This window comes from Leptopilina heterotoma, unplaced genomic scaffold, assembly GCF_015476425.1.
Source record: "Leptopilina heterotoma isolate Lh14 unplaced genomic scaffold, ASM1547642v1 Lhet_65, whole genome shotgun sequence".
Classification (NCBI taxonomy): Eukaryota; Metazoa; Arthropoda; class Insecta; order Hymenoptera; family Figitidae; genus Leptopilina; species Leptopilina heterotoma.
This window is the reverse complement of record NW_025111152.1, coordinates 210578-233456: the sequence shown is the minus strand read 5'-3', so window position 1 is coordinate 233456 and position 22879 is coordinate 210578. Positions and strand designations below refer to the sequence as shown.

Below are 22879 nucleotides of genomic sequence, written 5' to 3'. Positions count from 1 at the left end.
TAAAATATTTGAAACTTTGAATTTTCTATATTTTTAACTGTCAATTTTAAAGAATTAATTTTTTTGAAAAAGTTTAATTAAGTATTAATTTAAAAAAGAAGTTATTAATGTTTTCATATAATTTTACAATTAAAGAAATTCGTAAATAAATGTTACAGAAACCTTTTTTTGAGTAAAATTTTTCCTTTATTATCTAAAAATTAAGAAATTTTCAATTTCACTTTCAATTAATATTTGCAATTGACAAATAGAATTTATAAACATTTTTTTCCTTCATTTTTTTAAAATCTTTGAATTTTTCTTAAAGCAATTGTAATTAAGAAATAGAAATGATGCAAATTATTTCCTTAAGAAAATTTATTGAATAAATGAATGTTTTTTAAAATTTAATTCTCATAATTCAATTTTAAGAAACATTTAGTTATTCAATAAATTATTTATTTTTGCATTTAAATAATTAAATTCTCGTAGAATTTTTTAGTAAAAATTGATTTCAAAATGGATTCTAGTCAAATTTTCAGATAATAATTAAATATTAAAAATATACCATGAATTATGATATTAAAATTTTTTTAAATTCAATCGCCAATGATGTGACAAAGATTGGCCCATTAAAGGCACATTAATGGCACTTTAATGGCAAAAATTTTGTATCTTTAATGGCAAAATATAATTTCCAGAATTGGGGCGTTGCTTGGCCCAATAATGGCACATTCACGACAAAGTTGATCAATCTTTAATGGTAAAAGACAACTGCCAGTGTTGTGACGAAGATCGGCTCATTATTGGCACTTTAATGGCAAAAAATTTGTATCTTTCATGGCAAATTATAATTGACAGTATTGGGGCGTAGCTTGTCCCAATAACGGCACATTCACGGCAAAGTTGATCAATCTTTAATGGCAAAATTCAATTGCCAGTGATGTGACGAAGATCGGTCCATTAATGGCTCATTGTTGGCACTTTAATGGCAAACATTTTGTATCTTTGATGGCAAAATATAATTGCCAGAATTAGGATGTAGCTTGGCCCAAGAATGGCACATTAATGTCTATCATTTTGTATCTATGATGGCAAATTATAATTGCCAATATTGGGACGTAGCTCGGCCGAATAATGGCACAGTATTGGCCAGTGTAGTGTAGCTTATAAGAACCCTTTTGCTTCCTCGACTTCAAGTCAGAGTAGCAGAGTGGTCAGAGTGTTAGGCTGTGGAGCGTCAGGTTCAGGTATCGATCCCCGCGAGAGGTAAGAATTTTTCAAATATTTGTAAGTTTGCGTTTAAATTAGGGAAATAAGCCGTATAAATGTTATAAATTAATTAGTTAATTGAATAAAAAAAAATTATTTTTATTTTTTTCTAATTTTGTCAACACTGGGGGAGTAATGGCAGCCAATATTGGGCCATTAATGTCTGCTGAGATCTGGCTGCCAATAATGGGCCATTAATGTCTGCCGAGATTTGGTGCCAATATTGGGACAGTAATGTCTGCCGAGATCTGGCTGCCGACGTCCAACCGCGGTTAACACCACAAGAGTCGGCGCAAAGTCGGGCCAATATTGTCTGCCAAGTCTCGATGCCAGCTTTGCCAATACTGGGCCAGTGTTGGGCCGCGTTGGTTTTCGCACTTGGGAAGTTAAAAAAAATTAATTTGTTTATAAAAAAAAATTTTTTTTTTACATTTCTTAAAAGTTGAAAGAAAACTAAAACTTTCATTCTCTGACAAGTTTTTTCTAAACTCAATATTTTCAGACTTATAAGCTACTGAAAATATGTCTACAGTTACAAATCCAAAATTTCGAAAATTCATAACTCGAAAATTTGGGCGATTAAACAAAAATAAAAAAACACGTATTTCTTTTTTTTCCATATAGATTGAGAAAAAAATATGTTTAACCGAATTCTCAAGGTCATAGGTAAATCTTGCGTGGAATTGCCCATATATTTGCGCCCATTCGTTATTTACAAAATTTATACGAAAATTCAGAACGATTTTTTCGTAATTTGCCAAAACTATTAACAAAAAAAAGAATTACATTATATATGGTCATGACAGCAGACGACAGAACTATACCAACAAACTCTTCGCCAAAGTTTACTCTCTTTTTTACTTAATGATAGACAACAATGGGTTTTATTTTCAACACACACATACACACAGTATCATACATAACACATTGAGAATTCACATTGGCTAACGCATACTAACGACGAAACGCATACATAAACGCAGTGTATAAGACTTCGCATACAAATACATAATTCACGATACTGTGGAAATGTGTGAGCTCTCTTATATTCTAAACAAACCGATTATTCTGCACTTGTGAGATAGGTGAAATTATATTTAAAAATGTTTAAATCCAAAAATAAAAATTATAATTTATTAATAAAAAATGAAACAGTGTTTTATTTTTTGAAGAACAATTTTTATTTAACTAATTCATAGTATAATTATTAAATTTCATTATACAAATGTACTCCAGGACCGTATTTACAGGGAGACAATAAGGTTTTCGTCTGATATACATTCTTAAAAATTACATTTTATAACTGTTATTTGTAAATTAAAATACTAGTTTAAACAAATTTATAATTATTTATATTTTATATTGAAGCAGTGACAATTTTTTAAATATTAAAAGCAAATTTTTAATTTTAAATACTAATGAAAATGATTAAAACTGAAAAATTATATTACAAGATTAAGATTTTGTATATTTTTTAAAAAATATCAATAATTTAGTTTTTCTTAATTTTATTACATTAATTTTTTATTAATATGAATTAAATTATTTAAACAAATTAATTACAGATCGATCCATGATTTGTTTCTTTTTAATTTAAAAAAAATTTCATTATCGTAGACTAAATAAAATTATTGTATAATAGAAGATGGAGATATTATTGTTGATCAGAGTCAATATATTGTCATAGATGTTTATTAATTGTCAATGAACTGATCAGTATAAAACTTTGATATAATTATCGAGCTTTCGCCTCTACGAAGTGAGGCCTTTTCAAGAATATAACACTGAAAATCAAGAATATAGATATTCAGAAATAAAATGTAAATAAATAGACATACAAACAAAAATCCTAACCTGTTAAAAACACGTGTTCAAAACTTTAAAACAGACATCCTCATTCCACATTTGATGTCAATACATTTATAAAAACATAAATAAAACAAAAACTGAATAAAAACAATTACTGGGACAACTATAACCCAGATAACAATCGTGCGTCGCATTTAAACGCATGTTTCTTGCACTAACTGCGACTTACCAGATGAGTCGGTTCATATACGCATCTTACTATCGTCTGTGACGCTGGTAATAATGCGAGTGTTGTGAACTGCATTTCGTAAGCGCCTGTGATACAAAATGATAAGCATGTTCCGTTCACAAGTGCGACTCGCTAGAAGAGTCAATCCATACGCATTTTACCATCCACAGTGCAAATGCTGTGAATGCGTGTGCAGTGAACTGCACTTAATACGCACGCAATTAATGATGCGCAACCACCCGTATCGGCAATCACACATTTTATAATGGCGACAGCATTGTTTGTGGTGTGTTATCAAAATAAGTTTTTATTGTGATTTCATTTTTTATTGTTTTTTATTGCGATATTATTGTGAGGAATTATTGTGGATTTAATTTTTAGTACTGCAGCAAAATAAGAAAGTTAAATTTAATTTGTTTAAAGTACATATATATTTTTGTTGTATTAGATATAACCTCAAAAAAAGAATTTGGAAGTTTTTAACAATTTCAATTCCAAAATTGTACTGAAATATTAAATTAAAATCGTCTTTATAAATAACATTTTAATTTAAAAAAAATTACTAATGTCAATAATCTTTTCTTTTTATTTAATTCAAATAAGGCTGAAGTATAAATATAATTTATTCGCATTATACCGTCACGCATGTGCCCATCACAATATGCGACAGTTATGGATCGCATATGATGACGCATCTGAGTGGTCCAGTGAACGCGCATAGTGCGGATAAATCGGCACGCGTGCAGATGATATTAGTAGCACACAACGCGCATTTTGTTATCTGGGTAAACATCATTAAAAACATGTAAAAACAATTCACATGTTTTTTACATAAATAAATCACGTGCTGAAAACACTCATGTCAGAGAAGCATACAATACAGGAATTGGGAACCGCAGAGCTGCGTAGGCCCTCTGGTGTCGACCCACTTGCGGTAGTTGTCTTTTCATTTCGTCTCTCTCTAACATATGTAAAAAAAGAGATAAAAAACCAAGATGTCGGACGCAAGTGGGTACAGGGGTGGGTCAGTTTCACATGATTTCGGATCCCAATAAGTTCCCACCTAACCTGATCTTACATACTCAAACCTCGCTCACATTCCTGTATACTAAAGACTCGTCCATTACATGTCATTGATAAAACCGAATTCACATTAATCGAGACATGGTCATTTATTCAAAAAACCTTTAAACCTTGTTTTTATTCCCTTGCGGATGGGTGAACTACGAAATTACGACGAATTCGTCGTCACTTCGTCGTCACTTCGTATTTCGTTATAATATTTCACAAATTCGATAAAAACAGTTAAAAAAACTATTAAAATGAATAAATGAATATCTTAGGATGAAATTTATCTATTTTTTAGAATAAATTAAAGTTAAATTATTGTGAAATTAATGTTTAAAGTAGAAAATGTCAGTTTTAGTGTAGGATGTATGTGTGTGTAAGATCGATATTAGAATAAACTGTTGATATGTCGCCGCGCGTTTTGCGCGACAGATGGCGGAAGTGACATTTGTCCATGGCTTTAAATTACATGGTTTATTACAGAAAAATAAAAAAAGGAAACATAATAAAAAAGATTATTAAGATTGAAAATTTTTATACAATAATAGGAATAAAAATTGCAGAATATTTTTTAGGAAGTTAATTTTATTTATTTTCCCAAGCAGCACGGAATATAACCTGAAGATGAAGGGAATATTACATTTCATATTCGGAGTATTCCAGTGGAATGTTCCAGGGATCTTAAAGTAATATTAAAATGTCCGCCCCACAGGAATATTACAAAATAACATTGAGGGAATGTTCCACGGTAATATCGAAGCAATATTCTAGGATGATGTTGACGGAATGTTCCATCGTAATATTAATGGAATATTTCAGGTTCATGTTGAGGGAATATTGAGGGAATGTTCCAAGAATATTCCCTGGGAACATTCCAAAATTTCATACTTTGAAAAAATTTGACTTTTTTTTCTTTTTTTCTTCTTTCTTTAGTAAAAATGAGATTCAATGGCATTTTCAACATATTTAATATTACCTGGGAACATTCCCTCAACATGACCCTGGAATATTCTATTAATATTACGGTGGAACATTCCCTCAACATCATCCTGGAAATTGCTTTGATATTACCGTGGAACATTCCCTCAATGTTATCTTGGAATATTCCTGTGGGGCGGACATTTTAATATTACTTTAAGATCCCTGGAACATTCCACTGGAATACTCCGAATATGAAATGTAATATTCCCTTCATCTTCAGGGTATATTCCGTGCTGCTTGGGTTAAGGTTTTATTTAAAAAAATAAAGTGTTAGACTTTAAATAGTGGAAAAAAGTTCACCAAAAAAACTAAAAATGTCAGAAAAAGCTCTTATAATTAATAAATTAACTATTCTATAGCCGATTTATCCATTATTTAAGTTGAATTAAATCGTAAATTGTGCAATTATTAATGATAAATATGCGAACTGTGAGACCTGTCAATGTATTGGTAACATGCGTGATACTTGTAGCAGACTACGATTGACTACAATCATATTCTGAACGGCGGAACGAAAGGAACTGATTTGGATAAACGCGCGAAGTTTCAAAATGATGTGTAAATATAGTAAACATTGAAAAAAATTGCTTTCTTTGATTTAAGAGATATTACTTTTTACTTTTAAAAAACGTTTTTTTGAATCAATGTGATCAAAAATTAGAAATTTAGCAAAACTTTTTCGATTATTAAAATAAATGAATTTATTTAAATAAATATTATCCAAAGCTAAAAATCAGTATTTTACATAGAAAAATAACTTTTGAATAAAAATTTCTTAAACAATTTTATGTAAAAAATAAATAACATGAACAATTAATTTTGATTAAAAATTTATTATTATTATTATTATTATATTTAGTAGAATATAAAAAATAACTCCTCCTACTTTAAGAAAGCAATTTTTTTATTCGTTGGTTCAACAGTACAAAAAGAGAGTGAATATTTAATTTTTAAAAAGTTATATTTGGTCTTAACTCATTAAGAAGAAACTCTCCTCGCCAATAAAAATTAGCACCTCCTATTTTCAAACTGCAATTTTTTATTTGTTGGTTGAGTGAAAGAAAATGGAGAAAGTAATTAATATTTAAAAAATAACATACACATATTACCAACCCCCAAAGAAAAAATGGACGACTTAGACAAATAAAAATACACTAGAACCTCCAACGATTGCAGCGTGACCTTCTTGTGTGCAATAGATGGAGGTTTTCACCTTGGCGCCATCTTTCCATAAAAGTGTCAACACTCAGGGCCGTACACTCTCACATATTTTGTATTGGCGTAAAATGTCATTTTTATCCTCGCCATTTTTTATTTTTTTTAAAATATTATGTTTAGTTTCAATGTCTAAGTGCGTTCTTTTACGTTTTTGACCTTTTTCAGTCTCATGTTGAAATATGAAAATACAACTTTAAAAAACGGGGCGCAAAAGAACACTAAACTTAGTACAATACTGCCTTCTCATTAATATGGCGGTGTCCTCCCCTCTCACACCCCTAGCGGATGACCACCAAACTTTCGTAAACAACTGCAATAGATAGAGATGCAATCGTTGGAGGTTCTAGTGTAGTAAACAAACTCCTCCCATTTTCAAAATCAATTTTTCTATTTGTTGGTTGAGTTAAACAAAATGGAGAAAAATTTATTATTTAAGAAATAAAACATATAATTCCAACCCCCAAAAGAAAAAATGAATGTTCTAGACCAAGTAAAATAAAAATTAAACTCCTTCTTAATCAAAGCTTTTTTTTCTATTTGTTGGTTGAGCTAAACAAAATGGAGAAAAAATTAAATATTAAAATTTAAAACATACTATTCTAACCACCAAAAGAAAAAATGGATGTTCTAGACCAATTAAAATAAAATTTAAACCCCTCCTTCTTAAAGAAAAATATTTTTTATTTGTGGCTTCAGTAGAACAAAATGGAGGAAATATTAATATTTAAAAAATATAAAATTTAGTCCCAACCCCCAAAAGATAAAATGGATGTTTAAGACCAATCCTCCCTTTATTAAAAAGGAGGAGTTTAAATTTTAATTTAATTGGTCTTAAACATCCATTTTATCTTTTGGGGGTTGGGACTAAATTTTATCTTTTTTAAAGTTTAATATTTTCTCCATTTTGTTCTATTGAACCAACAAATAAAAAATATTTTTCGATAAGAAGGAGGAGTTTAAATTTTATTTTAAATCATCCACTTTTTTGGGGGTTGGAATTATATGATTTATTTTTTAAATATTAATTTTTTCTCCATTTCGTTTAACTGAACCAATGAATAAAAATATAGGAGGAGTATAATTTTTTATTGGCGAATAGCAGTTTTTTTGTGAGGGGTTGAGACTTATATTTTTTAAAGTTTATTATTTTTTCCATTTCGTTCTTTTGAACCCACGAATGAAGTATAGTTTTAATTAAAAGGGAGGAGTTTAAATTTTAATTTAATTGGTCTTAAACATCCATTTTATCTTTTGGGGGTTGGGACTAAATTTCATCTTCTTTAAAGTTTAATATTTTCTCCATTTTGTTCTATTGAACCAACAAATAAAAAATATTTTTCTTTAAGAAGGAGGAGTTTAAATTTTATTTCAAATCATCCACTTTTTTGGGGGGTTGGAATTATATGATTTATTTTTCAAATATTAATTTTTTCTCCATTTTGTTTAACTCAACCAACAAATAGAAAAATTGATTTTGAAAATGGGAGGAGTTTGTTTACTATTTTTATTTGTCTAAGTCGTCCATTTTTTCTTTGGGGGTTGGTAATATGTGTATGTTATTTTTTAAATATTAATTACTTTCTCCATTTTCTTTCACTCAACCAACAAATAAAAAATTGCAGTTTGAAAATAGGAGGTGCTAATTTTTATTGGCGAGGAGAGTTTTATTCTTAATGAGTTAAGACCAAATATAACTTTTTAGAAATTAAATATTCACTCTCTTTTTGTACTGTTGAACCAACGAATAAAAAAATTGCTTTCTTAAAGTAGGAGGAGTTTTTTTTTATATTCTACTAAATATAATAATAATAATAATAATAAATTTTTAATCAAAATGAATTGTTCATGTTATTTATTTTTTACATAAAATTGTTTAAGAAATTTTTATTTAAAAGTTATTTTTCTATGTAAAATACTGATTTTTAGCTTTGGATAATATTTATTTAAATGAATTCATTTATTTTAATAATCGAAAAAGTTTTGCTAAATTTCTAATTTTTGATCACATTGATTCAAAAAAACGTTTTTTAAAAGTAAAAAGTAATATCTCTTAAATCAAAGAAAGCAATTTTTTTCAATGTTTACTATATTTACACATCATTTTGAAACTTCGCGCGTTTATCCAAATCAGTTCCTTTCGTTCCGCCGTTCAGAATATGATTGTAGTCAATCGTAGTCTGCTACAAGTATCACGCATGTTACCAATACATTGACAGGTCTCACAGTTCGCATATTTATCATTAATAATTGCACAATTTACGATTTAATTCAACTTAAATAATGGATAAATCGGCTATAGAATAGTTAATTTATTAATTATAAGAGCTTTTTCTGACATTTTTAGTTTTTTTGGTGAACTTTTTTCCACTATTTAAAGTCTAACACTTTATTTTTTTAAATAAAACCTTAAAATAAATAAAATTAACTTCCTAAAAAATATTCTGCAATTTTTATTCCTATTATTGTATAAAAATTTTCAATCTTAATAATCTTTTTTATTATGTTTCCTTTTTTTATTTTTCTGTAATAAACCATGTAATTTAAAGCCATGGACAAATGTCACTTCCGCCATCTGTCGCGCAAAACGCGCGGCGACATATCAACAGTTTATTCTAATATCGATCTTACACACACATACATCCTACACTAAAACTGACATTTTCTACTTTAAACATTAATTTCACAATAATTTAACTTTAATTTATTCTAAAAAATAGATAAATTTCATCCTAAGATATTCATTTATTCATTTTAATAGTTTTTTTAACTGTTTTCATCGAATTTGTGAAATATTATAACGAAATACGAAGTGACGACGAATTCGTCGTAATTTCGTAGTTCACCCATCCGCAAGGGTTTTCATAAAAAAAAAAACAAAAATTAATAAATTTAAAAATATAGAAAAGTAAAAAGTATAAAATTATAAAGAAAACACAAAAACTACAACTTAGTAGATGAAATTAAATTATAATAAAAATCACTTAGACCACTAACATCTGATCTGACATTAACAGAATTCTCAAATTTCAAAATGTAAAACATTTCTTTAAAAAGCCTTTGTTTTAAATTATCCTCAACACATAAAATTTTTGTATCTTTAAAATTGAATAAATGATCATGATCATGAGAATGTGTCACAAGACTCGATGCTCTCTTGTCATTTTTACAATCTCGTTTATGTTCACTTAATCTATCCTTTAAATGTCTCGAAGTCTGGCCAATATACCCCTACTAAAAATAAAATCAGGAATGGTCAGACAAATGGTCAGGCCGCCTGACCACTTTAATCCAGTTTTCTTACGATTCTGGATGGATCTCGTCAGAAATCTATCACAACTGATCAGGAGGAAGTTTAAAGTGGTAACAAGTTTGCTACTATCCCCTCCTCTTTGTTGACCCCGCTCATAATTGGTGACTATTTGAGACCATTTGTATCTCATTTTTGACCATATTTTTAAGCCACTTCTGTTTTATCTATTTAAACAATATGCAAAAAGTTGCAACAAATTAATTTTAAAAAATATATTTTATTATTTAATATCAGTTTGTTTACATACGGAACAACTTGAAACTAATTCCTGGAATTAAATTAAAATTTGGACCCTACGGGGATCGAACCCCGACGCATGACCTAACCTAGTGCCTAAACTAACTGCCCTAACGACTGCGACTACCGAACCGACTTACATATTTCTGGATTCAACTGTCTATATAAAGAGCAACTGTAAAATAGTAAAATTCAATTACCAATATTATCAATAAATCAGAATAAACTGTTAAATAATTTTTATTAATTAATTATATTTCAATTAAGTCATAATAGGTTATGTGAATTAATAAAAATTAACATTATTAATTGAATCAATAATAAATTAAGTCTTAACTTTACAATTTGGAATGTTTCATAAACTATAATACGAATACAGATTAATAATAATTATTTGTAAAATGGAAAATTTGATCCAATGGAAGGTAGATAAATAACAACAAATAGTGTTATTTCATTTATTTAACGACGTTTCGATGACATGGTTTGTCATCCTCTTCAGGTTAACTAAGAACAATTTTACACCAATTAAATTTTTTATAGAATTATCACAAATTAGAAAAAATGAAAAAAAATATTATATAATTTTTTAATATAAATAAATAAATTACCTAAAATTATAAATTTAAGTTACATAGTAACAAGTCAATAATTATAAAACTATGTCTTGTCGTTGCGATTAAAATACCGATACTAACAAAATAAGGTGTGAAAATTATAATTCGGAAAACAATGCAGAAAGTCAATGAACTGCGATATAAACATTGTGACGTAGAAAACAAAACACTGATCACGAGTTCAATTTTCTAATTATAGGAAAATAAATACGATTCAAAAATTGTATGTCATTTTTCTTGTTAATGGTAAAATTATTACTTTTTATATGTAGCAATTCAGAAAAAAAGCGTTTTTTATAATCAGGTTCACGGTCAAGAATAGAAATATTAGACCAATCAAACTCATGACCAGATCCAGATTGATGAGCATTCACTACAGATGTAACAGATTTATTATTTTTATGCTCATCAATTCGTGTTTTTAATGTGCGTTTCGTTTCACCAACATAACAAGCCGTGCAATTCTTACAATTAAACTTATAAACTACATTTGTTTCTGCCAATTTTTCAGTTTTGTCTTTACCTAATTTAATAATTGATTTCAAATTTTTATTGACAATTGGGATAGTTAGAATATTGTAAGATTTCAAAATATAAGATAAACTATTGAAGTCAGGATAATTAAATGGAATACAAACTTTATGCATTTTATTATAAATGAGAGCGCGGGAATTTTTTGTAATTGTATTATTGATATTATGGTACTTGATTGTATTTTTTCTGATGTTTATGTATTTATTAATGAAGTCAGATGGATAATCATTATCATTTAAAATGTTTTTTACATTATTTAAGTTGTCCTTGTGAAACAAAGAATGCGAAAGTAATATTGCTCTATCTACTAGATTGTATACACTGAAAAAAATTCTTAGTAGATTTGACTACTTTTTAACTACTTTCCTTAGTTCAATAAGTCCCCAAAGATAATTTTGAACTTACATTAATTATCAGATATGTAGTTGAATGAAGTGATAATACACCCACATAGCACAATAGTATGAGGTAAGGTTATGTTGAGTACTAATCGTAAGGCTCATAAGGTTACACGATATTGCTGTGGTAGACCTGAGGTGAACTAAAAACTTCCGCCATGGAGGTGAGGTTACATGTTAGGGTGTGGTGACTATATATGATAAGGCCATGGTAACCTTACACGTTAAGGTTGAGGTAACGTTACATGTTAAGGTTGAGGTAAGGTTACATGTTAAGATTGAGGTAACGTTACATGTTAAGGTTGAGGTAAGGTTACATGTCAAGGCTGAGGTAAGGTAATTATTAAGTTGTAAGGTTGAGGTAAGGTTGTGATAAGTTTACCAGTTATAGAAAATATTGAAAAAATAATTAATAAATAAATATTCAATTAAAATGTTAAGTTTGTTGCTCTTCTCTATTTTGGAAACCTGACATGAAGCAGAAAATTTTGAAAACAAATTTGGGGGGACTGGGATTCGAACCCGGGATCGGCGCGCATAAACCTATCATTCTAACTAACTGAGCTAAGTAGAGAACTGGCAGAAGGAAAATTAATGTTGCCTTTAAGGAGTTAATCATCTTCTTGGTTCACCTTAAAGGCAACATTAATTTTCCTTCTGCCAGTTCTCTACTTAGCTCAGTTAGTTAGAATGATAGGTTTATGCGCGCCGATCCCGGGTTCGAATCCCAGTCCCCCCAAATTTGTTTTCAAAATTTTCTGCTTCATGTCAGGTTTCCAAAATAGAGAAGAGCAACAAACTTAACATTTTAATTGAATATTTATTTATTAATTATTTTTTCAATATTTTCTATAACTGGTAAACTTATCACAACCTTACCTCAACCTTACAACTTAATAATTACCTTACCTCAGCCTTGACATGTAACCTTACCTCAACCTTAACATGTAACGTTACCTCAATCTTAACATGTAACCTTACCTCAACCTTAACATGTAACGTTACCTCAACCTTAACGTGTAAGGTTACCATGGCCTTATCATATATAGTCACCACACCCTAACATGTAACCTCACCTCCATGGCGGAAGTTTTTAGTTCACCTTAGGTCTACCACAGCAATATCGTGTAACCTTATGTGCCTTACGATTAGTATTCAACATAACCTTACCTCATACTATTGTGCTATGTGGGCAGTTGCATTAACTACTTTTCTTAGTTAAATAGGAACCAATGACAGTTTTGCAGTAGAATTAACTGCTGATATGTAGTTAAAGTTACTAAGATAACTCAGTAATAAAGACAACTACTGAAAATGGTAAAATAAAATTATTTATAATTTATTATAAATATTATCGAGTTGTATTTTTTTATATTTCCCCCTACCCACTTTTGTTTACCTATACCTTATTTATTTAATGTCTATATACCTAACGGAGAAAAATCTCTAAACGTCGGGAGTTGAACGCTCGACCCTAACATTCGTAAACCGATAACCCAACCACCTAACCACGCTCGCCCGCTTCGATGAGTTGCTTAATACTTAAAGGCATTCCTGACACAGTTCAACTGATAACTGTAGTTAATTTTACTACTTAAAGTAGTTGCATTTACAACTTTTCACAGTTGATAATCTTTTATAAAAACCTATAACATAAATTACATGGAAAATAATTCAACTCCTAGAAGAAGTAAAAACTACTACAAAATTAGTCTATCGAACTACTTTAAGTAGTAGAATCTACTACTTTCTGTAGTCATTTCTGTAACATACCTGCAGTTACAAAGTTAACTATAAAATTACATTAATTTAATTAATAATTTTTAACAACATAACAGAGATGCCATTGGGCGGAGGAATTTCATCCCCACTCTTGCACCATTTTACATTTAAGTCAATGTAAAATGGCGCAAGAGTGGGGATGAAATTCCTCCGCCTAATGGCATCTCTGCAACATAAAACAGTTAAAATAAGTATCAAAAGTAGCCAGACTAACTAAAAAAGTAGTTCGTTTTATTACTTTTTACTCTACTAAGGGGATGTAGTTGAAAATGTCTCATGTATTTTTTTCAGTGTACAATATTTATTTTTTGTTGAATAGGATGATGAGAGTAATAATTAATGAGTCTACCAGATGCAATTTCTTTCTTGTACCAATTGTACTTAATTGGTTGATCATACTCATCAATCATTAAAGTAACATCCAGAAAATTTATTTTATTATTTTCTTGAACTTCATGTGTGAATTGTAAGTTCTTATGATAAGAGTTAAAAACACTAACAACTAAGTCAATATTATCCCTATGTACACATAAAATAGTATCGTCGACATATCTAAAGTAAAATAGTGGAGTACAGTTATATTGGTATATATATATTGGTTATGTCATCGAATTGTCGTTAAATAAATGAAATAACACTATTTGTTGTTATTTATCTACCTTCCATTGGATCAAATTTTCCATTTTACAAATAAATAATTCGGAAGGAAATTTTCGATTTCTAATAATAATTATTATTATATCTGCATTTAAAATGAATTTAGTATTTAATATTAATTTAATTTAACATTATAATTTATAATAATAATGAATTATTAATGCAATATTGAAATTTTTATAAATTTAAAATTTAAATTATTAATAATCATTATAGTAAGAAATTATTCTATTAATGATTAATAATAATTTAAATATAACTGTATTTCAATTATAATGCAAATACTTCTCATAATAAGTACTGACTGGTATAGTAAATTACTTATATTATGAAACAAAATTTATTATTAATTAACTATATTAAATAATTACAAGTAAATATACATATATTAAATAATGTTAAAAGAATGGTCCGAATGTTTTGATTTATTTACCTACTTTTGCTGTATAATTAATTCAATAATTATACCAATTTGAAAAATGAGAACTTTTGTTAAGTTAAAAGAACAATTTTTATAATAGAATAATGTATTCTGAAATGTAAAAAATAAATTTGGAAGATTTTATATGTATATATAAATTTTCATGAGACTTTACCAAAATTAGAAAGATGTACCAAAATTTTTATAGGTTATGTGTTCACACATTTCAGAAATAGTCAAGAATTTCAGAAATGGTCAGGAATTTCAGAAATGGTCACAGCTTCGAAAATGGTGGGAGTAAAGTGGGAGGAGCTTGGAAAGTATTTGGTTAGGAATGGTGAGAAACGTTCGAAAATGTCAGAAGTGGTGAGACTGTTCAGGAATGTTCAGAAATTCTGACCATTCATGACGATTCCTGATTTTATTTTTAGTAGACACACAATTACAATTACACGGAATACAATAAACAACATTCTTTCGCAAATCAAACGGAGTCAGGTCTTTGTTTTTTGAGAAACATTTAAAAGGGTCATTATAATAATGAAATACAACCTTAATGCCGAATTCCCCATAAGTTTTATCCAAAAACATATAAAGTTCCTCAACATAAGGTAAAGATATAACTTTCTCGATATCAAAAGTGGTAGTCTTATGAACGTGCGAAAAATCAGAATTCAAGTCAGTAATCTTTTTAAATCTAGCATTAATATGTTTTCTCAGGAACCAGTTCATTGACAATTAATAAACATCTATGACAATAAAATTATTGTATGTTTATATTGCAGCAGTTAAAATTTGTCTGAAATATGACAAAGCATTTTTTTATTTTTTCTATTCTTTCTGTTTATTTTATAAATAAAATAAAATTCTCTCTTATTTTAAATTTAATAAGTTAATTAAAAAGAAAGTAATTTATTTATTAAATTATATAATACTAAATAAATTTAAATTTTAGATAAAAAATTTTTAATTTAAGATAAATGAAAATTAACACAATAAAATTAAATAAAAAGGAAATTCATTACAAAATATAAATCTAGTTATATTTTCATCAAACTTACATTTTTGACTTATACATAACAATTCTTTATCTTACATTTTATATATATTCTCAAATATTTAAGAAAACGGAAACATTTTGTTTTAAATTTCGGTTTTACACTTCCATTTACATTTTTTTAATACTAAGAATTAAAGTAAACTTTCAATATGTTTACGTAGTAATACTGTAAGTTATCACGAATTATAAAATGTATATATTATATACTAATTACAATCACAAACTTTTATAATTATTATAATTTTCTTTTCGTATTTTATTAATTTTAGAAACCTTTATATCTTTTAAATCATCGTAAGTTTTAAAACTTTCTAGTTTTACAATTTTTTATCACATATATTTTCTGCGGCTTTGAATGTTCAATAAGATATCGCCTTATATTTAGGTTTTAGAAGCATACATTTGCCTAAATTTTTAACATAACTAAAATAAAATCAGTCTGTTAGTTTGTTTACGTAGCTATACTGCATAGTTCATCACGAATTACAAAAAGTTTATATTCTATTTTTTATGAACTTTTAAAATTAAAACCAACTTTTAGTTATATAAAAATGTCCGTCTCGCATTTTATTAACGTAAGAAACCTCCACATTCTTTAAATTATCCAATTTTAAAACTTCCCACTGGTACAATTCTTTATCATATATTTTATACGCTCTTAAATGTTCATTAAAATAACAATCGGGTATAGATTTCACTACGAGGAAAAACTCTTTTTCGTTTTTTAGTATTATTAAATAAACGCTACAAAATTCTTCACCTAACTCAGAAAAGGAAATTATAATACTATCTTTTTTAATTGTCATTCCATTATACTCGACCCAATTAGTTGTAGAAATATTCGATTCATTAATAACATTAAGTATTAATTTAGAATAATTTGAAATATCTGGTAATTGTTCTATTGACATCAAACGAGTACTACCAGAAACATATACTGGATAGACATGTTTTCGTAAAAAACGATAATTTAAATTCAATTGGTGTCTCAAAGCTATCGTTCTGCACACGTTAATTCGACAAATAGAGGATTTTGCAGTCGTTTTACCTTCTCTGTGTTTTCCCTCGAATCTCATACACGTAATATTCCACAGAGGACCAATCTGTTTCATCACCGTCGAATAATGTATTAAGAAATGGTGTTTAGGTTTTAAACAGAGAGGAAATTGATCAACCAACAGTTTCAAATATTCGGAAATTTTGCAATCTAGTATTATTGGAGGGTAAGACACCGTCAAAAAATTACAATTTGCATGGGGTCTTCGGATTATTCTGTAATTTGGTGAAGTTGTTATATTTGATAACAAAAATAAGTGTACCAAAGGATTTTTAAAAATTTTCAAAATTGTAAAAGTTACGCCATTTTGAATTTTTTTATAAGATTTTTTTCAAATGTGAATATTTCCGAAACAATTTAACGGATTTTAATAAAATTTAAATATGTTAAAGTTAAAATCATTTCCTTTCAGAATTTTTCAAAAGAAAAAAAATTTTTTTGTTTTTTTCAAAAAAAAGTAAGAAAAAATTTTTTGAATCGATTTATTAAGCAGGGGACCGATTTTTGAGTATTTTTCTATATATAATAAAATATTCCTTAGATTTCACCTTTCATTTACAAAAAAGAAAACGATGGAGACTTTAATAGTTTTCAAAATATTGCAATTTTTGTGGAAGCGCGACCACGTTTCAGTGCCAGCGCAGTATCTTTTACTCGGGACGCCTCACAGTGGGATTTTTTACACTTTACTCTTCAAAATTGTCTAGAGCCTGCAAATTTTATTGGATTTTGATGTTCTTGGTCCTAAATGAAAGAGGATAAAATTTCAAAGAGATCTCTTTAAACCGATTTTTGAATTTTTAATTGTTTATTTATCTTTTGTTACTCAAAGTTAACAATTTAAAATATTTTTGTATAAAATACTGTTTATTTTTTATTTTTCCATTGCACAAGATCGAAATCAATTTAAATTAGTCTAGTCTGACCACCTGACAAATAATAATGCATAATACAGTTTATTTAAATTGTTAAAAAAACAATTTAAATTAACAAATAGATAACTTTGGTCTTTTTTTTAAAAAATTGATTTTTTTGTAGACAAATTTATGTTTATTTAAGTAATGCAAAAGAAAATAGATTATTGATGGTTATATAATTATTAATAACAATGATAATTGTTAACTTTCAAATCATTTTCTTTCAAAATAGACATACATTACTTAAATAAACATAAATTTGTCTACAAAAAAAAACAATTTTTAAAAATAGACCAAACTTATCTATTTGTTAATTTAAATTGTTTTTTTAACAATTTAAATAAACTGTATTATGCATTATTATTTGTCAGGTGGTCAGACTAGACTAATTTAAATTGATTTCGATCTTGTGCAATGGAAAAATAAAAAATAAACAGTATTTTATACAAAAATATTTTAAATTGTTAACTTCGAGTAACAAAAAAATAAATAAACAATTAAAAATTCAAAAATCGGTTTAAAGAGATCTCTTAGAAATTTTATCCTCTTTCATTTAAGACCAAGAACATCAAAATCCAATAAAATTTGCAGGCTCTAGACAATTTTGAAGAGTAAAGTGTAAAAAATCCCACTGTGAGGCGTCCCGAGTAAAAGATACTGCGCTGGCACTGAAACGTGGTCGCGCTTCCACAAAAATTGCAATATCTCGAAAACTATTAAAGTCTCCATCGTTTTCTTTTTTGTAAATGAAAGGTGAAATTATAAGGAATATTTTACTATATATCGAAAAATACTCAAAAATCGGTCCTGTGCTTAATAAATCGATTCAAAAAATTTTTTTTTACTTTTTTTTTGAAAAAAACAAAATTTTTTTTTCTTTTAAAAAATTCTGAAAGGACATGATTTTAACTATAACATATTTAAATTTTATTAAAATCCGTTAAATTGTTTCGGAAATATTCACATTTGAAAAAATCTTATAAAAAAATTCAAAATGGCGTAACTTTTACAATTTTGAAAATTTTTAAAAATCCTTTGGTACACTTATTTTTGTTATCAAATATAACAACTTCACCAAATTACAGAATAATCCGAAGACTCCATGCAAATTGTAATTTTTCGGTCGGAGTCTTACCCTGGAGTATCTCTTGTGACTTTTTTACTAAAAATTATTTCAGAAATTTCTTTCAAGGACAGTAACAATTGCCAATGCTGATCATTTTCATCTACATAGCATCCGATCATAAGATTAAAATTTTTAATCAAATTTTGCATTTCTGCTGCAGACAAAATAATACATTTATTTTTTAAATGAGATTCTAAAATTTCTGGTGGTTTATTTACACTTTTTTTTGGACCATAATAAAAGCTACGTATTAAATTGTTTAATAACTCAAGAGAAAAATATTTACGTTTATAAATAAAATGGTTTAAAATTAAAGCTAAATCATATCGGCAAATTCCCTCTAAGAAGTCGTGCATAACGTCAACTGCTGGATTTTGGGTAACATGAAACCATGGTATTCGATTAAATATGCAGAATTCTTTAATACCAGAAGACTTAATTTGATTTTTTTCTCCAAAAGATGAAATATATATAATTTTGAATGTCTCTGAGAATGCAATCTTTCTCACTGAAAACTTTATTAATATCCTTGTAGTTTGTTAAACAGAATCTACAAAATTTTGTTCCTATAAAGCTTTCAATAAATCCGAATATAGAATAAAGCCCAAGATTGTCGCCAACTATTAAAGCTAATTCGAAAAATACTTTTATTTCTCCCTCAGACAATTTCAAACAAATTCCCTCCTCCTGCAAAAATTTTAAATCCCTAATTACTTTTTCAAAAATAATGTGATTTTTAAAAGTTGAACGGTCTAATGTATTAAATAAGATAAACATAAAGATATTTTCTAATTTTGATTGGTAATTTGGTGGTAGACATGGCAAACTAATATATACTCGCGAGTAGTACTTGAAATAAATTGGAAAGATATCGTTTTTTAAATAACATTTTTAGTCAACTCGCACAACTCAGCTTGATATTACACCTTGTTAATATTTTAATAGAAAAGTTTTATCTTAACAAGAGTAATGAATGATAGACGAATTTCTTCAGGTGTGAATTTGGTAACGTTATTAACCTCACATTTTTTTCTCTTACCAAAATTTCCTGAACTTATGAAGCAGGTAAAATACTACAGCATCCTTTTTTTCTGCAAATTTCTGTTATTTAGTAAATTTGCATAGCTTTTCTTAAAAAATTTATAAGTTATAAGATTTTTCTAACAGTGTTTTGGTCACATTGATTCAATAAATAAAACAATTCATTATATTTTAAACAATAAAATTAAAAATTATTCGCATTCTGTACTATAAAACTAAAAAGTAACGTTTCATTGAGCATCAGTAGAGTTCACAAAATGAAAATGTAGCAAATTGAAACACTTTTTTATCTTTCTCACCTTCTGCTAATTTCTCCAATCCTTTTATAAGGAGTCTATCCTTTAAAGTAAGTTTCGAACGATTGCTCGCAGATTTCGCCTCCAATTGATTCAATTGTGAAATGATGACACTTCTTAAAACTGGCCATCTGATTTTTAACAAATCTTTCTTTTCTGGAAAACGATATTCAAAGTCCAGCTCGAACTGTGATAAAATAAAATTCAAAAATTGATTAATTAATAACATAATTGACCGACTATACAACACAACATTTTGATAAATTAAATACATACCATCTGCTTTGCATCGTCTGTTTTTAAAATGGGATACTTATTCAAATAATCCAAAAATTGAAATTTTTTCAACACTGAGTTTAATATTTCGAAAATTGAATGTTATCTTCCAATCTGCAACTAAACTAGCTGAGTTTATGGCATTGGTTAGATTGTTTACCGCAATTTCTACGACGAGTTTATCTGCAAAAATAAAACGTTATAAATTTATTGCACAATTTTTTGTGCATAATTTAAATAAAATAACATTTAGTCAAGTATTGATTAAAATGAATATTTATCTTTTGATTAAAGTAATGTTTTACCGTTTGAAGATTCTACTACTTGAGGTTTCTTTTCAAAGAATAACTTGGAAGTTTTAAAGCTTTGTTCCTTTTTAAAATATCAATAGTGTAATTATAATTAGACCATAGAGTACCGGTAGTTTGAACTACGCAACCATTTTCATTTTTGTACGGGCTATAATAAGTGCAAGCAGATTCTCCCGAAAAAATTTTTTCTATCAGTTTTGATAAAATAAGAAAAATCGGTCGAGAAATACTAAAAAAAATATTGTGAGGTAAAGCAATTTTTTTAGTATACTACTTTTAGGGTGTCCAACGAACAAGGAAGTCAGGGGATTTAAACAAAACTAAGGGACCTATTTTTAATATGTACTTTAATGTACTGAAATTATTATAATAACAAGATACGGTCAAAATAAGATAAAATTGATATCAAGAATAAATAAAATGTCTCTAATTATCATGAAAATACTTTACACCGAAAAAAATGCCTAGGACCCGTATACCAGGAATTGACTAGGTTTCCTAGTTACGAGAGGAGCCAACTATAGAATCCTAGTCAAAGTAATAAAATTCAAGCATAGTTAAAGTGACCAGGAAAATTAGTCGATGTAATCAGGAAAAAATAGTCAAATTGACTAGGAGAATAATATTAGATTTACACTGTGTATCATAATTATTTGAAATTGCTAATCAAATTCTTATTTTCAAATAAAAGAGAAAAACCAATTAAAAGAAAAAAGAAAAAAATTAATTATTTTATTAAACATATTTATATTTTATTTTGCATTTATATACCTTATTGGAATTAATTTAAACTTATGAAATAAATATTTGACGCAGGCGGGACGCAAGCACCTGAACCTAACGAATACGCACTTTGAAACCCGGAACGATAACTACTACACTAAACACGACTTGGTATTTTAATTTTTTAATAGACACTAGATTTTCGAGTCAAAATACAATACTTAATCAGATGATGTTTTACACATTTCAAGTACACAATTTTATACACTTGTCAAAAACTATTTATTTTTAATTATTTATGACATTCAAATGAAAATAAATTTAAATACACAAATTATTGCAAAGGTAAATTTTCAAACACACTGCGCGATTAAAATAGTAAAAATGTTGTCACCCACGTGCGTAAAAATTTCGACGATTTATATTGAAACCTAACCAAAAAAGTCTGAAAGAATTGACTAATATAATTAAATAGTTTACTTTCTAAAACATGGACTATCTATATTTCCAGAGGTTCCGAGAAACCAGCAATTTTGATGTATGTAAGAACTCCATTTTATGTACAAAAAATAGACGCGAGTAATGATAAAAAATCGTTTTACGAAATCACAATTAATGACGCGAAAGATATAGAGGTAAACACTGTCAGAACAGAAGCAGACGCGTGCGCATTATGGAAATAGCCAAAATTACTAAAATCCTAGTCAATTTGACTAGGATTTGCAGGGTTGTTTTTGCCAGGCTTGAATTTGTTGAATCAACCTAGCGATTCTAACCATAATGATTAGGAATCCTTATTACTTTTACTAGATTAAGATTAACTATAGGGTCATAGTTAATAATACCATTGAGATTTTTTTCGGTGTAATATTAAAACACCTTTCTTTTAGTTTGCAATATTTTTTATAAAACAGAAAAGAGGTCAGAGAAAATTCACAAAATTTTTTTCTTCGATTCCGTTGGACACTCTGATTTTTTATTCACCATATTTTAAAATATGTATAATTTATTTATTTTGTGTACAATAAATTTAGTTTTTCAATATTTTCAACTTACTTAAATTTCTCGATTGGTCCACCTTCGTTAAAATCTTTCAAGGCTTCGTCTCGAAATCTGCCAATGATGCAGCGAGTTAGTAAAGCGCGACTAGATTTGGGACGCATGATTATTCCCCAAATGTCATTATTCCGAAATGTCATTTTACCGAACTGCACTTTTGAGAACAGTCATTTTTGCGAAAAGCCATTTTTGCAAAATGTCATTTTTACGAATAGTAATTTTTGCGAAAAGACATTTTTACGAATAGTAATTTTTGCGAAAAGTCATTTTTACGAATTTTCATTTTTGCGAATTGTCATTTTTGCGAATCGAAATTTTTACGAATTGTCTTTTTTGCGAATCGACATTTTTACGAATCGCCATTTTTACGAATTGTCACTTTTGCGAATGGACATTTTTACGAATTGTCATTTTTGCGAATAGCCATTTTTGCAAAAAGTCATTTTTACGAATTGTCGTTTTAGCGAATTGTCATTTTTGCGAATTGTCACTTTTGCGAAT

General features: G+C 27.9%; 1 protein-coding gene across 2 annotated transcripts in view; it reads right to left on the bottom strand.

The window, feature by feature from the left end:
• Positions 1-22511, bottom strand: part of LOC122510011 — a 197330-nt gene extending 174819 nt beyond the window's left edge. Inside the window, exons 1-4 of one of the 2 annotated variants that reach the window (XM_043624390.1) lie at positions 22376-22511; positions 20591-20825; positions 20286-20468; positions 20013-20196 (exon numbers count right to left, since the gene is read on the bottom strand). The gene's annotated coding sequence lies outside the window, so the exon portion shown is untranslated. The remainder of the gene's footprint in view (positions 1-20012; positions 20197-20285; positions 20469-20590; positions 20826-22375) is intronic. The other variant, XM_043624389.1, reaches the window with a different exon arrangement.
• Between the last annotated feature and the right edge of the window lie 368 nt (positions 22512-22879).